Source organism: Pantherophis guttatus, chromosome 3 (genome assembly GCF_059756535.1).
Source record: "Pantherophis guttatus breed Tessera chromosome 3, ASM5975653v1, whole genome shotgun sequence".
In the NCBI taxonomy this organism is placed as follows: Eukaryota; Metazoa; Chordata; class Lepidosauria; order Squamata; family Colubridae; genus Pantherophis; species Pantherophis guttatus.
In genome coordinates this window covers 58,938,224-58,961,763 of record NC_142065.1, presented here as the reverse complement: position 1 = coordinate 58,961,763, position 23,540 = coordinate 58,938,224, and the positions used below count along the sequence as shown (strand labels likewise).

The following is a 23,540-nucleotide window of genomic DNA, read 5'->3' as shown; positions in this document are numbered from 1 at the left end:
AAAAAGAAGAATCCACGAGTATTAAAGTTTCTTAAAGCTTGTGAGTCATTACCTAAATAATTTGGTTTATCAAAAAAGCTAGTGCAGTAAATGAAAGCATTTGCTGATCCCATAATTTTGATCTAGTATGGTAGCAACCAACAAAACTTATTTAAAAATAGAAAGATTTTGGCAGAATCTAGCTAACAACTAAGGACTATTACTGAGATCAAATCTAATAAGAATTTACAAAATTTTTGAAATAATCTATTATAGTGAATCACTAGCTTTAAATTTATAAAAAAAACTTTAGACATGTGTTTTACAATGTCAAAATGCAATTAGTTAATTAAAAATGCTATTTCATGTTTACTGGACATCCCAGAAGAAATTTAAGGAAAGCTAGCGATCAAACTTTTATGCTGGAAATACAATAAATTGAAGGGTATTTAACACATGATTTGAAACTACACTTTGGTTTTCCCATCCTGACTTAAATGTTTGTTTTCTTATAAATAAGATATGGAGAAGAAAATTAATATTTAAGAATATAAATATAAAGTTAAATTGTGTGCCAAAATTTGGAATTTCTCAGTTTAAGAGAATTGGGGTAGTGTAAAGATATTAATGTGTGACTAGAATGAAGCTACATCCTGGATACAGCTTTCTGGATTGTATTTCCTTTCATATTTTGAATTATGCATTTATAGACTCAGTTAAAAGATTGAGCTACACGATTCAGTACAATCAAAATTTAATCTGTCGTTCACATAATGATTTGTTTTAAAATGATATAGTATAGTATTTTCTGTATACACAATTATATATTTTGTTTTATTTTTATTATTTTTTCCCAATATTTCTACTAATAAATCAATACAAGTTAATAAAAACAGAATCGACTGGATTGTCATTCTGATCCTTTCTATGCCTCAGTCCACTGAGTATACTGTTAGTTATGTTAAAAAAGCAAATAAAACACAGATCCTTCCTGTCACAATTTACCACAGTTTATGCCACTTGCTGAGGCAAGGTATAGCAGAAAGTCGGCCTTCTCAGTTGAAAAACAAAGTTTGGGAGATATGCATCAGAATCTTCTTCTTGAAGCAAGTTTTAGTAGCGCTGCTAAATAAAACCTTATTTTGGGCATTTGCTGAGTAGCCAGATTGTTTTCCTCCTTAAAGTGCACCACTAAATTGCATAGAGACACTCAGTGTAGAGGCAGTTTTAAACATGTAGGGTGGAACTCAAGATCTAGATCCATTTCTTCTATGTAACATAGTTCCTTTTTAACAGTGAAATGTCATAGTTTGGGATGTGGGGATAATTTCTAGTTGGGGACTGAATTGATTAAATTATTAGACTTATCAATCTTTTTCATTTCTGTGTTTAGCCATTGAAAACAGCAGTCAGGATTTTTATTTGCTATTATTTGTGTCATGATGAATCAGGCATAGGGATGAAGGTAGAGGAATAGTTTTTCTATAATGGCATTGCCATGGTTATAATTCCAGGTTTCAGTTTCCTTGGAATGAGTTAATGGAATCTTAATGCAGGAATCTTAATGGAGATTTTTTGTGACATGTTATTTTTTATTTACACCAGGTGTCTTTTGCAATGTGAAGATATTGTGTTATTTATTTGCTGTGGACTCTCTGAGGATCACAGAGGACATGGAATCATATGATAAAATTACCACAGTGAGCAGTGAGCTGGGTTTTGGGAGCCATTTGATGGTTCCCTTTGAGGAAAAGGAGAAAAATCAAAACCCAGTGATTCTGACACTACTTTTTCTGGTGTGCTCTAAGGGACCACATATTCTGGGAAGCATATACATACTCATCACAGCAATATCCCTGTAAGAGTTATCAGCTCCCCAATTTGTTTTCAGATGAGTCTTTGCTCCTAAAGAGCGTTTCAAAACTGAAATACAGTTCTTTGTAATATACTGCAGATGTATATAGCGTTAAAGCAAAGAAAGGACCCCACCATATGCAGCAGATAGTAATGTATAACTCATCAGTAATTCCATTACAGTAATATCCTAAGGTCCCTAAGCTGATTGCTAATTGCACAAGAAGGGAAGGGAGGGAGAGACCTTTTATAGATACAAACTATTGTGTTTATAATACTCATAAAAGGTTGTATCTACTTTCAAAACAGAAGCATGATCAAGAGAGCCTGCATATATTGTCCTCAATGAGAAAATTTGAATTCCACAGAAGGTCTGAAACTCATCCGTGGCCATTACCCTAATTAAATGCTTCCTGGTTCATCTCTCTAATTGGTCCAATATGTGTCTATCAGAGCCAGTTTGGTCTAGGCCACCAAGCTAGAAACTAGGAGACTGTGAGCTTTAGTCCCATTTTAGACATAAAAACCAGATGGGTGACTTTGGACCAGTCACTATCTCTCAGCTCAACTCACCACAGGGGGGGTTGTGGGGAAAATAGGAGAAGAAGGAATATTAGGTATGGTGAGTTATTTATAAAAATAATAAAGATAGAATTTTAAAACTCTTTTTAAAATAGCTACAATAAATAATCCAAACTCCAGCATGGTAAAAGCTGTGCTTGGTTCTCTCTAGGAGAATCCCACCCCCCAAACATTAGAAGAGTATTTTGATTTAATTGGTCACAAATAGATTTTCTCTGTGCATTAAAGGTAGTGATTACAGCTATCTCTGTTACTCTTCAAGATAATCTTTCCCAGAACTGCTTAGAAGCAAAATGCAATTGCTTAAAATTTCTTACAGAAGAAAAAATATTAAAAATACTAAATGCCTCATTTTGAATAAGTGGGTTGTGTGCGTGGATTTCTCCAATTTCTCTCATGATAGAAATAAATTTGATTTTTGCTTTACTGTTTATAATAATAATATGATTTATATGTATTATACATGGTTTGTATAAATAGCAAATATTTTATATTAATTCAGCCTCTTCAACATCATCTATAAACTGATATCATTATTCAAAACTATCTTCTGCAAAAGGAAATGTACATAAAAATAAATATAACTTTCCATGCAGTTTGACAGACAGACAGACAGACAGACAGACAGACAGACAGACAATATAGATAGCAGAAAAATGAGAATTGGATGGAACTGGATCAATCTATTTGTTCTTTTTTATAATGATTATTTCCAAAAATTTCTATACAAATACAAAGCTTATAGAGAGGAGAGTACACCCTTTATATAGCTCAATTCGCTTCAAGAATGGTTGTTGCAAGAAAGTATTCAGCTCCTTTGTCATTTCTAAAAATAGTGTGTTCAGTAACTCTTGCACATCTTTGACCTCTTCCTTGGAAAGAGGCCTCTCAATACTGCTAGAGGATATGAACAGAAGAATGTTTCCTATAGCAATTGGATGGCCAATCTGGGTACAGAACCTGAGTGAAGTAAACGTTTGACAACATGTCTTATTCTAGATCCAGTACAACACTCAGGATTAACTCTGGGTTTGTCTTCTTTCCTGTCAGTTCCATGACTAACAGTAATTTATCTAAAGTGGTTGTCTCTGACAAGCTACAGTGTCATTTATTCAATCTGAAGATGGCAAAAGTCACCAGCTGTTAGATTTTCTCCTTTGGATGGTGACCTTGATTTTTTTTTTTTTCCATTTCAAGTTCATGCTTAGATTTCATTTTTGAGATGAAGGAGGCTAACAATATGGTTGAAATTTTTAGACCTCCATAACTTGGGATTTTTCTACAATTTTTTCAGAGCCAGTTCACATTGTCTGCTTTTTAAACTTGGATATAAAATATACTACTTTTAAATGGCACACATGTACAACTTTGTTAGTTTGTGCATGGTGGTTTATGCATTTAGTTATAAGCATTCCATGAGAGAGAAATTCAACCATCCAAGTACACATTATTCAGAAATATGGTATAGCAAATATGTTTTGACTGCTATTTCACCTTTTGTACAAATAGTTCTAAAACAAATATGACATCTATACCCTGGTCTTGGTCGACTTTTATCTTGAGTTCTATTTGCCATTCAGCTGCAGAGGTTTTGCTTTGGTGACATAAACAAATGTAGAGTTGTGCGGTGTTTGGTGCTCTCTGATCTTGATTGTTTTCTTCAGATGTTTAATTACCCAAACTAGGTAATAACATCAGTGCATCTAGTGGTCATTACCTAGTTTGGATAAAAAAAATGTCTGCAAGAAAACAACCAAGCTCAGAGAACACCAAAGGATCCCTCATTTTACCCTGAGCTACAAATATTTTCCTTTAAATGTAGAGTTACTGTGTGGATGGCATATGAAGGCCATGTTTTTTTTTTTCTTTTCTCACTTTCTTTCCTTGCAAAATAAGGTTTCATACTCCCATTTTTAATCAGTGATCTTAAAATATTATAAGAACATCTTTTCCTAATTGCCAATGCATAGATACCCTCATGTAGTCAAACACCTGAAAAGAGGTATGGATTATTAGTGGTAGGTAATGCAGCACTACTCAGTTTTTTTTTTTTTTAACTATTCTATTAAGCATTTAAAATGAGAGAAAAGAAAGAGGGAAAAAAAGGATAGATAGTCAAAGGAAAAAAGAGGGGGGAAAGAATAAAGTAAAATAAAGCACAGAATGAATAAATAGGGAATTTACAAGCATCACAGGATTAGATTATTTTTTTTTACTATTTCATTGATTGGTTTTAAATGACTGAATATATGATATCATTTTCAAAACTGCAGGTCTTCCTTAAATGCAAGCAATTTATGAATATAAACAACAGTAGTCAGAACAATATACATTGAAAAAGATCGACATTATAGTAAAATATATCCAGGCTACTGAAGATCTATTCAAATTTATCAGTTCCAGTAAAGCTGGAATATTTAGAAGAAACCCAACTTTTGGATGTGGTACAAACCTATACAATTTTTTATTTGTATAATAAGCAGCTTACTTTAATTTAAGCTTGTAGCAAATTGGCAGCAAGTGTATCTCTTTCAGAACAGATGTAATATCTTTGTAATAGGTTACTCCTTTAGCAACTTAACTCAGCATTATGTTTGCGCTAAGGCTCCATCCTTGATATGAAATTAGAACCAAACCATTTATGTTGCTTGGGTATGAAAGTATTTTTTTTTCTTTATATAAAGACAACAATAGCTTATGTGTATATCACTAACAATATTTTTAAAGGCATTACCTTGGGGATAAGTCTCTATATAAAACATTCTTTCCAACTGGAGTTCCCCACATATGTTGAGGCTACATGTCCCAGAAATTCTCAATCAATATGATCAAAAGGCCTTTTCTAGCTAAGGGATTTGGAGAATTGGAATCCCTACATACTTAGAGGACATGAGATTAGGCAAGATCAGTGATAATACTAGATCCATGATTGTACAAAACCAAAATTCAATCAGAAATGCCACAAGACTGGGAGGAAATACATAGCTGTTCACAATCTCCTCCATATAAATGATTAATCTTGAAATAAATAAAGCTCCTTGAAAATATGTTCCAAGTTAAATTGTCAGATTTCTCAGACATAATCTAATATGGTCTAATCTAATTCAATGCCTGAATATCTGAAACTATGCTCATATATTAAAATAAGAGTTTGAGGGTGTGCTAGAAAACCAAGAAGCCCCAATTCACAGAGTTCAATAAAATTCAAGTGCACATAAAGTTTAATTTTTACACTATTGCTGAATAGTTAGTTAATGATTTTGCAGCAATTCAGTAAATAGTATTACCATTAAGTGGGGAGACAATAAGCTCTTTTCTTCAGAAAAGAGAGGGATGCTAGATTTGTCACACATCCCTTTTCTTGTATGTATGTATGTATTTATTTTATTCATGGGCGCTGGGCACTAAAGGTTACAGAATGCAAGCCCAGAAAAGGGGAAGGGAGGGAGGGAGGGAGGGAGGAAGGGAGAGAGAGAGAGAGAGAGAGAGAAATGATAGATAGATAGATAGATAGATAGATAGATAGATAGATAGATAGATAGATAGATAGATAGATACCTCCCTCTGTCTGACCAATCAGGAAACAATTTTTTTATAAAAGCAGACAGTGATGTCACCTAAAGGCATCTGCTCTGGCTTCTGTTTTACAGACTCATACTTTGTTCAGAAAGTCCCACTGGGAATTGCTGATCATGACCAACACATTTTTGCTATGTGCCTATTTCTGCTGCTTCAATGGAAGCCAAGGCAAGGATTAGTTCTGAGGATTCAGCAATATTCAAAGCTCTTCTCTGACACAGCAAAACAAGTTCACTTTACTCAACAGCCAGCAAGCCTATCTAATACATTTATAACCAGAACAGTATCTATGTAAATAACTGCACAGATGCAATTATTTTAACTTTTCTGTAGCTGTCTGCACTGATGTATTGGATCTGGCAAATGTCCAATCTATTTGGAAATCTTTTGGGGAGAAAATTTCTAATGATGCTAGTTATGCCAAAGAATGTTTTCTATTCTGCTGAATGCCACAGCCATTAATACAAAGATTACAAAAGTTCTATGGTTAATTTGCATTTCAATAGATTACAAGTGGAAGACTTGATTTCACTTATTTTGAATGTTCTTAGATACCTGATCTTTCAGTATAAGATGGAATGGTATCAGGGCAGATTTGATTGGGAACGCTATTCATTTATAGACAACACAGAGGCAGGGACATTTTCAGTCAAAGTGCAAAGGCTGAAAGAGGTCACAACTAAGCAAGAAAAACCTGGAAATGTCACTGTAATTTTATATTGAAGGAAAGAATAATAAGTTATTGCTGAGTGGTTACCATTGGTTTTAGATTAGAGAGATGTCCCACACAGCAATAGAAAACACTGAGTGATTGCCATACCCTTTCAATGTAAGTTGCCCTACAGTTCCCAGGTTAACAGCTTATATTGTTGCAATGTTCATAAAATATTTGGGTTTAATATTCAGTGGGTTAACCAAGGATAACATTAACATGACCGGGTAGCCAGTATGTGCAGTCTTTTTTGTCGTGGTTGAATAGACAAGAAAACAACTCCTTAGGCAGTACTGCATCTATGTATTGATTTCTGTTTAAGAACACTTGGCATCCCTTAAGACACCAGACTTCGTCCTCCATGAATGGCCTGATTCCTTTCTTTCATGTCACTAATGTCCAAACTAGACATCCTTTAGAATAAATGATGGTAGTAAATGTGTTTTTAATTAGTTTGCCAATGAAAATCACAATTTGGTGAGAAGGGCGCCAATGATTAATTATGAGCTCTAAAGCATCCTTTTCCAATCTACTGGCTATGAATTCTGGAAGTGGCTGACCTGTTATATTTGAAGAGCCCTGTGTTTGGGGAAGGCAGCTCTAGATTGCTGCACTGTTAGAGCCCATCCCCAGCTCAAAGAGAACATAAACATCATCACAATTCAGAAATTGATTGGAACACATCAAAAGTCATATTTTAAGTAAAGATGTAAAATGGAATGGTTGACAATGTTGCTATAGGAGCTGATAATTTTTTTCAAAATTATGCAGGCTTACAATCCATGTTTACAAGTTTTCTCATTGGCTGGTGGTAAGACCATAATAGAAAAATAGTGTATGTTGAAAGTAGCAAAAGGAAATGTCACACAAGTCTGAAATAAATTGAAGATCGTGCTGTTTTATAGAGCTGCAAAAATAGCCAACAAAATAGCAAAGAGTTTCACTGGCAGCATTATATAAAATTGTTTCTAATTAACTCTCTCCCACATAATATTGGACTTTTAAATGCTGGCTAAAATGTGACAAATGCTTCAATTTACATATATCTTTCTCTTGCACATTAGCTAAATTTCAAAAATTAAACTTAAGAATACTAAATTCTCTAAGGAGTTGAAATATTAAATATGGCACTTAAGTAAAATTTTGTAATACAAATATTCTTTAAAATGGTAGAAAATATAAAAATGCTTTAAAGGCTAAACAAGCTATTTAAAACATTTTAAAAGATTGCAAATACTTAGAATGTTTTGAAGAAATATAAAATTTTGACATAATTATGTGTTTCCATTTTCTATGCTTGTAATACATTGAAATAAATTACAGAAAACATTACAGATATTGTCCTCATTCAAGGGTTTGAGTTTTCCCATTCACATTATAAAGGAAATCATAATTCACAGAAATAAGAAGTACCAGTATGTAGTCTGATGGATTCAGAAGAATCATTCAAGAGTTTTCCCATTTGAAGAATCAGTCCAGGTATCATGCTATATCATAGTACTATCAGACAAGCTTTTCCCAATTCAGTTTTGTAAATATGGATATCCTTTGGAAAACCACAGTTGTAGAAACGCCATTGCCAATGTAAAGCATGAAAAATATAATCTCACTATTTCTAAAACCATTTTCCTAAAGGAAAATGTCTTTAACTTTAACTATATGGGCTCCCTTCTGCCATTTTCCCATAATTACTACTGATGTTTGAGAAAGAGTTTAGCAGGGAGGACAAACCATGAAGAAGCTTTCCTAGACCTGGCGTAATTAAACTAGGTAGATTGTGTCTCAGACAAATCAATCAAAAATTAGTTTGCCCTGAGATCCCTTCTAAATTAAGCCAAAATCAATTTATTTAAAGGGATATTTTACCTTTTCCCGAAAAATAGCCACTCAAGGTCTTGACCTATAACAGTCTTCCAAGCCTGGTACCCTCTGCCTGGTACCTTGGACTAACAGGTTATCTTTTACATTGTCCACTCATCCTTTCTAACACATCCTTTCATTTGACCATTGGACCTCTTCCATTTTTGCTTGATTGACTCTTTCTTGTATTAGCCTTTCCTCCCAGCTATCCTCAATTGACTGGTTATTAATATTCTCTGGCAGTAATTTCCTTCCCATTTATATAACCAGAGAGGTCTGTCCTCTCAAAATGCAAGAAATAGAAATCAGTACTCAGAGGGGGAAAAACCATTAGCCTTGAACCCCTCAAGCTAACTTCATCCCCATCTCACTCTCACCCTGAGACTACCTGAGGACAGCTCCTTCTATGTTACAGAAAAATTATTCAACAACCTTGAAATAATTGGAAACAGAATCAGTGTGTATTATGGCCTCCCCCAAACTGGTATCCTCCAGATATGTTGGAGTTTAACATCTGTCACCTACGCTACTTGGCCAATAAGTTGACAAGAGTTACACTCTAACACATCTGGAAGGTATCAGGTTGCAGAAAGCTGAGATTATGAAATCTCAGTGAAGCATTCACAGGAGACTTTCCCAGCTGACTATGACTGTAAATTGTAATACTAATTTAGAATGCCTCTAATTACTTGTGACTCTTAGTGGAACTCTGATCCTGAAAGATAAAAATGTCAAGAGATACTCTTTTTGTTTGAGAAACTGTTAAGAGTCCAGCTATGTTTAAAAGATTAAAGAGGGAGAGGGAGGAGGCAGGATGTCACTCTTGCTACTTTCTCCCAGATTTGATTGTTTCTCATCACAGCCTTAAATTAAGTATTTTAATATAATTTTAATATGGAATTCATCAATTCTCTGCCATTTCCAGGTAAAAGGGATAGAGGTTCATCCATGAGTATGGCAATAATTCTTCTAAAAGTGAGCCCATCTTATTTTTTTCTAGCAGAGAAGAAAATAAAATAAATTATACTGAACATGGGAACTAGAGAATATTTGCAAATAGTCCTAGCCCTATGCAGATATTATCAGTATGAAACTCTTATCATGAACATTAAATTCTACTCCCTTCCAACACTGTTCAGATGACAACTTCCTACACTTGCGCATTTAGTCCGAATGCCTGCGGAAAAGAATTTCAGTCTTCCACATGAGCAAAGACCCTGATAATTGAAGTTCCTAACTTATGCAGAAGCCAAAAGGCATGTTCAGCTGTATACATGAAGGTTTCTTTACTGCAGGCAGTTGTACTCAGACATGTGACAACATTCAAGCAATGTCAGCAGAGGTCAGGCTTATCTGGAACAAGTACATAAATGGACCTATTTAGATTTTGCTGTGGGAGAACAGCAATGATGGAATGTCTCCAATTATTCTTTTTGTCAGCATCCCTGCAATGACTCCAGAATCCTGCCTGCCAGCTCTCCAAAAGGTTCCCAAGACTGAAAGAGCTTCAAGGATCACATTCTAAAATCTCATCAGATCTCACAAGGGTTTAGCTTTTCCAGTCCAAACCTCAGCAATGAAGTTATTTTTTTTAAAGCATTCTTTTAAGATTTCACACTGCTGATCTCTACTGATATCTAGTGAAATTATACTCAGCTTTCAGGATCCTATCATTATTTGTGCCCGACTCCAACATCTGTCCTATGAAGAGGAATACTCTTAGGGCTGAGTGAAATTTGAACACCAGACATCCTTACTTTCCAATAATCAAGTGATTAGGAAATGTAATTCCACAGATGGGAAAAAATATGCTAGCAACTAAACACACTTTAAAACTTCAAGTTGAAGTAAGGACTTTGTCTTTTGGCAAAAATCTAAAAATGGAAGGATGGCAGAGGTGATTAATTATCTTTTTGCATTCTGAGGCAGTTACTGTAAAAAAAAGTTTAAGAAACAGCTTCTCATAGATTGATCTTATTGCAGATTCAGCTCTTCAAGACTATATCTGGAATTGTCAAATAGATGAAAAGCCACATTAACTTATTTCAAAAAACATTCCAAAATTCCCTTCTGTGGATGGTATGTGTCTTCCTTAATTTCAGTTCCTCTACCAGAGGCCTGGGAGCAGGACCTGCACAGCACAGTATCTTAACTGTTTCTAACATTGCACTCTTCCAGACAGAGACTTCTGACTTCATTCCTGAGATCTGTTGCAGCTATTATCCCAGTTTAGGAGTTACAGGATTACAGTGGCGTAGTGTATACCAATTCATAGGTTTGAATTATGGTGGTAGTAGGGATTATTTGCATTATTATTTGCAGTAGGACTCTATTTGCATCTTCTAGCATATCTGATGGTGTTTCTCCACTAAGCCTTGGTACTGGCCTCCAAGGTTGATTATAGCTAGTTTATCCATGATCTTATGTCTCATATGAGCAGCTGTGGTCTTTAGCAGAGAGGATGGCAGTGACATTCCTGCTTCAGATGTTTGCTGCACATCCAATTGTTCTTCCTGGTCTTCTTGAATCTGGGATGTAAGGTATAGTTGATCCATCTGAGGGGTGTCAAGCTCATGGCCCGCAGGCTGGATGCGTCACACACTGGCCACACTTACCCCGGTTTAGTGAAGGGGGGAGCTGCTATATGTCACGTGACATGATGCTGTGAGTTTGACATCCCTGATCTATCTCCAAGTTGTGGGTCCTGTTCATTACATTGAAGCTTTGGGTAGCTAGCTGTTTCTGACTTAGTATGGATGCAGGTCTTCTGTCCATCCATAGTTCCCTCATACACTTTTCTCTCATTAGGTCTGCTATTGTAGTAGCATTCCATCTATTACAAGTCTCGTCACTATATGGTTTGTCCCAGTAGCCCACTTATGAATCAGATTGTATTGTTCCTCAACATCTGATGCAAACCTTGTTAATCAATGTCTCAGCCAGTATGACTCTCCTTGTTCATATCATTCTCATATTTGAAGTAGGCAGGTAAAGAGTTAAAAGGTCTTTGCCCAAGGACCTTTCCTGGTAAATTAGGTACCAACATGGTATCCTACATCAAAGGTGGTGCTGTAACCACTATGCTATCCAGCCACCAATATAGTTTGTGTGTGTGTGTGTGTGTGTGTGTGTGTATGTGTGTGTGTGTGTGTCCTCTATGCAGGTGAAACTTTGGGAATATTAGATCACATAAACAAAGCAATAATCATTTGGAGATTCAATTCAACAGTTACCCTAGTTCAGGCTGTTTCTCCATGTAACTCAGTATTCTTTAGTACCTAAAATGGTAGCTGTAGCAGCAAAGCAACTCTCCATACAGAAGAGCATGAAGCAAAGAAGCAATTTCCAGGGATGAATCTAGAAACAGGAAATGTAGAAAATACTTTCTGGCCCATGCAAAAGAAATAAGACTCTAACTAAACTTTCTGGGGAAGGAAAGGACACTGTCAGAGAAAAGATAGGATTTTGAATCTGTGGAAATCAAAGGGAATACAGCTGGGAAAAGAAGGAGTCATGGCAATTGGTGACTTATTGAAACAAATGTGTGCCAGTTGGATCCATCAGCTCATGAGTTATGCTGTTGGCCAAAAACAAGGACCAGAAATGTACCAGAATCACTTACAAGAATTACCAAAAACTGAGAGTAATCCTTTTCTGCACGGACAAAGAATACCACAAAAAAGTAACTTCTATTAAATAATGGCATTTCAACATTGCACATCTCATCTAAGTGACTATATAATTATATAAAATAAACCTTAAAAGTTTAGGAATAAGTTCAAGAATCTAAGGGATGAAATAGTGTTCTCATCCATACTTCATAAAAGAAGACTGAAAAAGAAAAAAAGGAATATTGGAAATGAGTGACTGGCTATTCAAATTATGTTGACAGCAATTATTTGGTTTCTGAATTCATGGTCTGAGTTATGAATGATGGATTGCTGGCATGAGATGAGTTGTAGTTCACATAGACTAATAAAAATATGCTTGGACAAAGTTTGTTAAGTTTGCTCAGGAGAGTCTTAAATTGAAACCTGTGGGGTTTGAAAGACAAACATTCTGAACAAGAACTTTGGACAAAGACTTGTGTAGAAGAAATGGGAGTGTTGCTGTTACTATGGCTCACTAAATCTCTCAGTGAAAAAATCAGAAAGAACATTGGCTCATAAAGTTCATGGCCTTCAATTTTTTTATACAATAATGCTCATAGTATGGGAAATAAGATTTAATAGTTATAATAGAGTTCTTCTGGGATGACTCCTGTGATTGGAATATGACAATTGAAGTATGAAGTTTGTTCAAGAGGAACAAAAGCAATAGAAAAGAAAATATATTCTTTTTAAAGGGAAACATACTATTCTTTAACCTGAGTATGGTAGAGATAGATCTTGGATTTCAAAAAAGTAGGTGTTGATAAACTCAGGCAGGGCCGGATTTAGATGAAAAGAGGCCCTAGGCTATTCCACTTATGAGGCCCTTTCACCTATAGTGCAAGTGTAATTTTAATTTTGCTAACAATTTGAATGTAGGCCCATCTTGATCTTGAGGCCCTAGGCTGAAGCCTAGTTAGCCTATAGGAAAATCCGGCCCTGAACTCAGGTAAATAGCTAAATCTCTCATCAGGAGAGATTGGAGGAACTGAATATGTACAATGTTATAAGATTCTATCCTGCAATTGTATTTCTTAACATTTTTATTCATTGGATGGGTAAAAAGGCATTCACCAAATTTGCTGTTAACACAAAATGGGTAAGATCATTCATAACTTAGAAGCTTGAAATAAAATTCAAATTCTTATTCAAGAGACTTTCCAAAAGGACTTGCTCTAACATGTTCATAAAAATATATTTTTCTATTCCTACATGAATTCTCTTTCCAAGCAATCCCATCACTGTAGCTTAGAATGTTTAGGTGGTTTAGGGGTGGGGAATTTGTGGTGGGTGGGGGGTGTATTTGGAGATTGTTATGTGTGTTGGACCTGGTCTTCGGGTGTTAAGTGAATTTTGTTGTATGGGTATACTTTGTATAAACGTACAATGACAATGAAGTTATTATTATTATTATTGGGATGACAGTGATTTCCCTGCCTTTCATGGCATTTTTACCAATTTCTTCAAATATCTGCACTTCCTCATCAACACCTCACCTCAAGTGAAAACTTAGTGTTGCCCAGCTAAGATTATTTTACTTATATAATGCTGCAGAAGTATGCAACTGCAACTTCTGAAAATAATGAAGCAAATTCTATGCCAAGGATAAGAGTGAAGTATTTTAAGGTGACACTTTGTCATCCAATTTTCAGATTAAATTGTCTTCCCATAATGTCCTAAGAATTGCCTAATATAAATAGAGATAGTGGAAAATACAGATGCTTTCATACAGGCCAAGTAAAGCACACTTTAATGCATGAAATCAGTTTTTTTCACAAATAATAAAAAGTAATCACATGTATATCCATACACAAAATACATTCAGCAGATTTCAACCAGTTAGTTGTGTAAAAGAATGAATCATATATTGTGGAAATACAACATTTCTAAAAATGCAAAGGTTTAGGGAATACCTTATTTATCCTTATTTATTATTCATTCATTCAATTTGTACAACTGTCCATCTCACATTTGTGACTCCGGGTGGCTCATATAATTAAAACAACCATGCAACCTCCCCTTCAAAAATACTTTACTTTTATAAAATATTTTATGAATTTATAAACTATTTTAAAACTACATTAAAATCATAAAACATAATAGGGCAAAATACAAGGACAAAGCCATGTCTTCAGAGTCTTTCAAAAAATAAAAGAGTTGTGGATGATTTAACTAATGATATTTCAAAGTGGGCACTGGCAGCAAAGGCTCTCTTCCTGAATCCCATCAGATGGCACTGGACCCCTAATGTGTCTCTTCTGCTAGCCCTGTTGGAATAGGTTAAACTGGAACTCGGAAAATAACCTGGCCCCACATCATGAAGGCTTTTATGGGTCATTACCATAATACATTACCATTGTATTGAACCCAGAAGCAAACTGTCAATTAATGCAGCTCATGGAGCAGAGGTGTAACATGCACTAATTAAGGAGTCCACATAATTGCCCATGATAGTACATGTTGCATCCGCTGAAACTTCTGGATACTTTTCAAGGGCAGCCCCATGTAGACACATTACAATAATCCATTCAGGATGTGACCAGAGCATGAATGACTGAGTGCAACCTCCTGGTGCAGGAGACAGAAATCAGTCTTCTCCTTACAGGATTATCTGTGGCCTGGATGGGCTATTCTATCTATCTGGACCCGTGCCAGTCGGGCTTCAGGCAGGTACAGCACAGAAACGGCATTGGTCACATTGGTGGATGATCTCTGGAGGGCTCGGGACAGGAGTTGCTCCTCTGTCCTAGTCCTATTAGATCTCTCAGCGGCTTTTGATACCATCGACCATGGTATCATGCTGCAGCGGTTGAGGGGGTTAGGAATAGGGGGCACCGTTTTGCGGTGGTTCTCCTCCTTCCTCTCCGACCGCTCGCAGTTTGTGTTGGCAGGGGGGCAGAGGTCGACCTCGAGGCACCTCGCATGGGGAGTGCCACAAGGGTCGGTTCTCTTGCCCCTTCTGTTCAACATTTATTTGAAGCTGCTGGGTGAGATCATCCATGGTTTTGGGGTGAAGTGTCATCTGTACGCTGATGATACTCAGCTGTACATCTCCACCCCAGACCACCCCAACGATGCCCTTGATGTGATGTCTCGCTGCCTGGAGGCCGTGCGGGTCTGGATGGGGAGGAACAGGCTCAGAGTCAACCCCTCCAAGACTGAGTGGCTGTGGCTTCCGACATCCCAATATAGTCAGCAGGTGCCATCGCTGACTATTGGGGGTGAATCTTTGCCCCCCACAGAGAGGGCTCACAATCTGGGTGTCCTCCTGGATGCACGGCTGTCTTTAGAAGAGCATATGACGGCCGTGGCCAGGGGTGCCTTTTATCAGGTTCGCCTGATTCGCCAGTTACAGCCCTTTCTGGACCGGGACGCCTTGCGCACGGTCACTCACGCTCTTGTCACCTCCCGGCTGGACTATTGTAATACTCTCTACATGGGGCTCCCCTTGAAGAGCACTCGGAGGCTCCAACTGGTCCAGAATGCAGTCGCGTGGGTGGCTATGGGCGCAACTCATTGTGCCCATGTGACACCCCCCCTGCGCGAGCTGCACTGGCTTCCAGTGGTCTTCCGGGTGTGATTCAAGGTGCTGGTTACCACCTTTAAAGCGCTCCATGGCATAGGACCCGGGTACCTTCGAGACCGACTTCTGCCACCAATAGCCTCCCACCGGCCAGTTCACTCCCACAGAGAGGATCTCCTCAGGGTGCCATCGGCCAAGTTATGTCGGCTGGCGACACCCAGGGGGAGGGCCTTCTCTGTGGGAGCCCCAGCCCTGTGGAATGAACTGCCCCCGGAAATACATAAGATCCCCGACCTCCGGGTATTTCGCTGTGCACTGAAGACCCTGTTGTTCCGCCAGGCCAGGCTATCGACATGATAATTTTAAATTGGGGTATTTTAAATTTCTGGGGTTTTAAATGGAGCCAAATTTATTTAATAAGTTTAAATTTTAAATTGATGTTTGTCTTGTGTTTTTAAATAGGCTGTACATCACCCTGAGTCCTTCGGGAGAAGGGCGGTATAGAAATAAAATTATTATTATTATTATTATTATTATTATTATTATTATTATTATTATTATTATTATTATTATTATTATTATTATTATTATTATTATTATAGCTATGCAATCCAAATTAAGGTAGATCTATGTGGAACTATTTTTCATTAGTATCTGTGGTTTTCTCACTAATTAATTTCTAATTAGTAGCTAATAATTTACCTTGCTTTGCCTGTTTGCACATGCAATTCAATCTGAAGCCATTTTCCTAGCTCTTATAGATTGCACATGTGGATATAGTTAAGTGTACTTCAGTGTTCTCTTTCTGACAAGGAACAATACGATACTCAACATAATCCCCCAGAAATGGGGTCAGATGGTGAAGTATATCTTTTAAATATCAAGATTAGCTAGTAGACTAAAGTAACCTGCTGTTTTCCATTTGTCCCATTCAGCAATATATAGTTAATTCTATTGAAATCAATGTGATACACTTACTTTGAGTTCAGAGTTTGTATTTTAACAAGATATTGTGCAGTTTTAGACTGTTGTTTCTCATCCGCATAAATCACATGACACTATTGATTCAGTAGGCATATGGTATTTATCACACATACTTTTCTTTAAATGCAATACTGTATCAAACACACTTTGGTTATACAATTTAATAAGTGGGAAGAATCACACTTACCAAAACCTGCTGCAGAATTATACTAAACCTGTGCAAAATTGGCCTAATTTTATCTACAGGGTTAGAGTTCCACCATAATATTTCTGATTTCTGTTTCAGGTACCTGTTACTTTATTTGCTTTATTGTTTTCTGACGTGTGATCAGAACCATTAACCATAGAATGCAGTACTATGGTACATACATATAAACTCTTCCCAGTCCAAAGCCTATATTGTTTGAATTTTGATCGACTAGAAAAAGTGTTTCAGAGACCTAGATAATAATTATGGGGTTCTTCAAGAGCTATTAGGTTTTTCAAGAACTTTTACCATTCCAACTAGAAAAGGTAAATATAATCTGTTAACCTACTTATTTTGATTAGCATAGGAATAATTCAGAATAGTTTAAGAATAATAGTTAATATCCAATTCTTGGACTAGGAGCTATTGTTATTAAAACCTACATTGCTATGCAATGCTGATATTAATCAGCACTGCAGTGTTTATATTGTCTTTCCTCATAGACAACAAAAACCTCATGATTACTTAGTCCAATTTAAACTCAAAGCTTGTTTGTGGTTTCATAATCCTTTGAAACTTTAAAAACATCACTTCCCTAGGGGTTTGAGAGTTTATTAGTCAAACAAATGCATTTATTCTATAATAATGACCTTTCTCTGTCCTTGACCATAGTGAGAAATGGACAAGCTGAACCTGTAAATAAAACTGATAAATCCTCAGATGAACATGATTGGAGATAAGATTTGGGCTTGTCTCTATTGATGGGGACTGATTCATATAGCTCAGTCTTCTCCAATCCAATACCTTCCAGATTTTGTTGGATTTTTTCAGAATTTGTAGCCAGTGGACTTTCGGCTGTTCTTGTAGAAATTCAAGTAACAAAACAAGTAACAAAAACAAGTTATATTACGTTGACACAAACTCCGCTCTTTTGGTGTATGTGTTGTGATGTCACATGCCATACTTGCATGCATAAGGGCATAACACTTATTTGTAACTTTATTAATTTACATCCCAGAATTTCTCTGTTGCCTAATCTTCAGGCTTTAGGCTCTAAAGGCTATACACCATAGGAAATAAAAAGTCAATACAATTACAAAAGAGCCTTGATAGTACAGTGATTTAAGCACCCTGTTATTAACACAGCTGCCTGCAATTTACTGCTGGTTCGAATCTCTCCAAGGCTCAAGGTTGACTCAGCCTTCCATCCTTTCTAAGGTAGGTGAAATGAGGACCCAGTTGTGGGGGCAATAAGCTGACTTTGTATAAATATACAAAAGTATGAAGGCTATTGCTTAACGCATTGTAAGCCGCCCTGAGTCTCCGGAGAAGGGCGGCATATAAATCAAATTTTTTTAAAAAAATTACAAGCTATCAGGTTCTGCAGGTCCTGAAACTGAGATTCTTTATTAGCAGTCCAGCATGTTGCAAAGATTTGTTTCCTATGATTTGCACAGCCCTATTAATTTGATATATCTTGAGTTACAAACTAGCATTTTGCAAATAGTTAGATCAAACCATTATTAGTATAAGAATAAACAACTTTTTGGGATGGTGGACATATTTGGAGTTTTCAGTGCATGTATAAAAGTTTTCACAAAAAAAATATCATTAAGAAGCTGGCCTGTTCAAGAAATTGCTGTTATGGTTATGGCCAGTTAAAACATTAATTGATTAGGAATCAAAATTGTTGCTAATTTATTTCCCCTTTCTTTCCAACCTACCTTTGTCTTTTTCGCTGGGCAAGTTATTATGTTAAATGTATTTTTTGCTAAGTCTGGGCATTTCTAAATAAAGCATGGGCTACAACAGCAACCAACTGTTTTAATATATTAAATATGCTTGAAGGGACTATATACCATATATGTTGGAAGCAATGTATGGTAATTTGTTTACAACTTGCCCTAAGCTGGTTCTAGGCTTTAGAGTTTACCTGATTTCCTTTTTTAATTATTTAATTAACAGAATCTAAAAATAAAATTAAGATCAGGTAGGATAAGGTGCCAAGAAAAATCCTTGTGGGCATCACTCATTATCTCTGAATTAAGCCTGATATATGAACCCACTTTTGCTGTCAGACAACATGTCTCACACATACACTGAGTATTGTTTAATAATAAATTTCAACTGTATTCTTCCTTCTCCCCCACCCCCAGGGTTACCATTGTGATAAGTCATATCTAATATCTTTTATTTCAAATGAAAGAATTAAAGTTTCATTAAGCAACTGCAATTTTCACCTCATGTTAAGAGATCCTCTGCCTCATTTCCTGACTGTGTTTCTTAGGAAAAGAAAGCCAAGAAAAATGCATTTTCTACAGATAGAAGAAACCTTTTAACATTTTTAAAATGTACTAAAAGAATGACTGAAACCAGACAACTGTGCATTGTGGAATAATGGGCCATTTTGAAAGATCAAACTGAAAGAATGCAACTGAAAGCAATATGCTACTTTCAATGTAAGAACTGTTTGTGGTATATGCCTCTGAATATTTAGTTCAACATATTACGAAGTAATGTGACTTTTTTCCCCACTTTTTTATATCCTCAAGGCCTTTTTTTTCTTAGATTTGTTTACCCATTTAGATCAAGTATCTATCCTTCTTGTGGAAAAGGTGTCAAAATAACAGATCTGTCAGTGGGATCTGAATGGCATTTTTCTCTTCCAAGGCCTTCTAGATAATACTTAAAATCAAACTCTGGTTTGACCTATGACTATAATCTCAGTATTTTCAAATTATGGTATTCAAAATATAACAGAATCCTTATCACATTTCAAAAGTAGGGGTCTTACTTTCCATTCCTAAATTTGGGTCACACCTCTTAAATGAAGCATTATAAATGGCATATTCTACAAACTGAGGAACAACATGATATAGTGGTGAAAATGTCAGATTAAGGCCTAAGAGATTCAGGGGCCACCTTTCTCTTGTAGTCGCTCTCTTAACTCAAAGGTGCTTTTTTTCAAGAGGCAGCTGGACTTTCTTGCGTTTTTATTTTTTTTTTAAGATGTTTTGCTTCTCATCCAAGAAGCTTCTCAGCTCTGACTAGATGGTGGGGAATGGAAGGATTTATATTCCTTGCAGGCAGCTAGTCATTTCCATTCTTTTCTCAAACTGAAGCACAAATGGTTCCTGTAGTCTGCAATTTTTCTGGAAATCTGTTCATACTCCCGCACCATTCAAAGGGTGTCCATCCCAAAGATCATAGCTAAATGCCTACGGAGATTCTCAGTCATCCAGGTCATGGTTGAGAAAAGGGAAAAAAGCGGTTGAGACAACCATGACCTGGGTGACTGAGAATCTCTGTAGGCATCTTTTAGTCCAATATGTGTCACAGAACTGATACACCTACACACTTTATACACACATACATATACATATATATGATTTCTACTCATCCAAGTCTTTTTGTTGGATTAAAATGGGGAAAAAGCAGTTAAGATTCTATTGCTATTAAATTCATTTACCAAAAATTCATGCAAAAAAATCAGGGATTTTTCAAGTATAGTGAAGTATGAAAACATAAAATAATGCAAACAGTTACATAAAAGAAATGCATAGATGAAACCACACAGTCAAATAAACTCTATTTAATACTTTTTAGAGGACTCTGGGATCAAAGACTACAAATAAAACAATAATATTCCATGTGTGTGAAAATCTAAAATATTCCAAAAACAGCAGGAATTTGGGCTTACAAAGATCCTACAAAACAAGTGATTTCTTTTTAAAATGCATCTTATCTTAACATGTTAAATTACTGAGAGTGTGGATAACTTTTCAAGTAATTTATCTACCACTGATTATGCTCAGTCATGGAACTAAAGGAAATCACATATCAAAATGGAGAATTTATATAACCAGATTATTCTCTCTATAATCTATAAAAATATGGGATAGTAGATTTGCTATTATTCAAGGTATGATATTCTTTTTTGCTTTAGAAATAAAGAACTGTGATTTATTTCATTTGTTACCAAGCATTTCAAAAGTTCCTTTAAATTATAGGGAGTGGATTCATAATGGATAAAAGGTGAATTGGAGATGAAAAATGTGGCCGAGGAACATGATTGGCATAACTATTATTCATGCTTTAGTTAATCTAGACTACTACAATATTCTCTGTGCAGGGCTTCTCCTTGATAACAACCTAGAAGCTTCAGTGAGTCCAGAATGCAGCAGCTCAAGCAGTTATGGGCACAAATTTCTTTGCCTGTGTGACTTTGTATTATGAACTGAAAATGAGATATCACCTTTAAAGGCCTTTATACCTTAAAACCTGGTTCTTTTCAAGAGTTCTTACTCCCATTGGCTTCTGCCCATCTAAAAAAAAGTGACAGAAAAAGACCCCTCTTGATCCCTATATCTGTAGCGGATATCTGCAGGAATCACAGAATTTGGCCTTCTGAGTCATAGACCATTTCTGGAACACTATTTTCCAGTGATTGCATTAACCCCAATTCATGGATTTTCCTAAACCAGTAATACATGGTTTTTCAACAAGCCACTGGAGTCTGATGTGTTTAATTTTTCCTTCTTGCAGGGGAATATTGTATGTATTTGAACCATTTCTAATGCATTTATTACAATTTTTAAAAAACTAGTTTCATGTTTTTAATCCAATTACTGTATTCAGGTCTATAAGCCTGTCAGAGTTGGTTTTATGACCAGAATGGCACACAAGTCAAGGAAGGAAGGAAAGAAGGAAGGAAATAAATAAGGCATTCATCTGTTTCCCTGTCTTGCTACTGCGTTAATGAAATAGTCTTAAAAATCAATCTGATTCTTACTAATATAGGAGTAAGTCTGGGTGAATTTAGCAATACTTATTTCTGAATAGACACATATAGGATTGTATTGTTAATATCTATTTTGAGCAACACTATTTATCATTTAAAGTTTTTATGAACTGCATGCAACTTCACTTCATTGTACAATCTGCAGCCATGAGTACTTCACCAACTTGGAAGAGGATATATAGTAGCGATACTGTATAATCTGTATTGGAATGAAGTGTGGTATAATGATACATGTGTTGGATTAGATGAGAAGATCATTTTTAGCCTCAAAAACTTTGGACTATTTCTCAACTCAACCAACCTCAGAAGCATGCTATTGTGGGGATAAAATGAAGGAAGATCCCCATAGAAAAACTCTCGAGTTCTTGGGAAAGAGAATGGGATAGAATGAGGATAGAAATCAAATTTGGAAAATTTGAAAATAGACCCTTTCAAAATTCCAATGAAAACCTGTGATCAAAGTACTGTCAAAAAATTAATTGCCCATGTTACTCACAACTTCCATTGACAGTATAATTGATGGCAATGCTAGAGATTGCAATTAAATTGTAGCTGCTAATGAATATCCACACCCACACCCTACTAGGCATGCAATAAAGAACTTGTTCTTACAAAACTCACTTTTTCTTTCCTTCTTTTCCCCCAACTCCCATCTCTTTTTGGTTCCAAGTGGAGAAGAAAGAGAGAGATAATGCTGTGACATACAGTATACAGAAAAGAAATATTGGATGGAGTAGGTTATTGTTACACTGCTTCAAAAATTTTCATTTTGAATTAATCAATAGGTTTATTTTCACAATTAGAGTAGGTGTATCTATACATAGGAAGGAAATTTATCATAGTTTATATCAATTGATCTCATTCTGAGGAAGTTTTGCTTTCCTCTCTAGTACTGTACTTACAATGGTTTGCCTGTTTAGGTCAAAGTAAAAAGATTTGAGTTTTTGTTATACACATTTTTTCTACTAAAGATGTGAGGCAACCTGCGTCAGAACTTTTCCAAGAACAAGAGAATTTATGGCTTATGTGTATGGCTAACTGACATATTAGGTAATTGCAAGCATTCTGTATATAATGTGGGTAATCCACAATATTATTACACCTAAATACACCTTAGCAAAGGTTACTGTATATATGCTTCAGTTAACACTAATTCACTAATTAACTTAGAGATTTAAATTAATTTTATTTTCCAGTTTTAACTATTTTAAAGGACAATTAATTCTTTTCACACATGGGAAATTTCATTCTTTGGATAAACAAGGGCACCAAACAAAGAACAGCATTTCAAAGGCTTTATTGGGTTTCCATTCTGATGTTTGGTGATCGACCTACTAACATGATTGATTATATGCCATTAAATCAGTGTTAATCTTAGTAACCACATAGATTTTCTCCATGACAATATGTCTCTAACCAGGTCTTTCAGCAGTATACCCATCACTTCTATAACTGAATCCATCTATAGTATGTTGCTGCTAGTTAGCCTCTTCTCTTCCCTTCCATTTTTCCCAGTATCAGAACTTTGGTACTAAGGAACTGGGTCTTTCAGTCATGTGCCCCACTGACATTAACTGTTGTCCCACTGTTAGTTTTCAGATTCTAAATGTGAGCCACCTAGCTGTAATTTCAATAGATAGCATTTTGCTATATGTACAAATGCCATTATATTTTGGGCTTTATCAATTCCCTACTGCTTTACCAGGTTACAGATCCTAGATTTCCTCAAGAAGCTAGTATGAAAATTAGAGAGCTTGAAGACTTGTGAATCTAAGCCCAAGGCATGCAAAGCATGATTTATGATTTAAGGTATAAAAACCTAATTGTAG

The 23,540-nt window shown here is 35.9% G+C and overlaps 1 long non-coding RNA gene across 5 annotated transcripts in view; it reads right to left on the bottom strand.

Moving 5' to 3' along the window:
• Positions 1–23,540, bottom strand: part of LOC117664162 (uncharacterized) — a 36,070-nt gene that overhangs the window by 6,290 nt on the left and 6,240 nt on the right. For all 5 annotated transcript variants that reach the window (XR_004590936.3, XR_004590937.3, XR_015733085.1 and 2 more), the window contains one exon: positions 22,333–22,405. This is a non-coding gene — a long non-coding RNA (uncharacterized LOC117664162). The remainder of the gene's footprint in view (positions 1–22,332; positions 22,406–23,540) is intronic.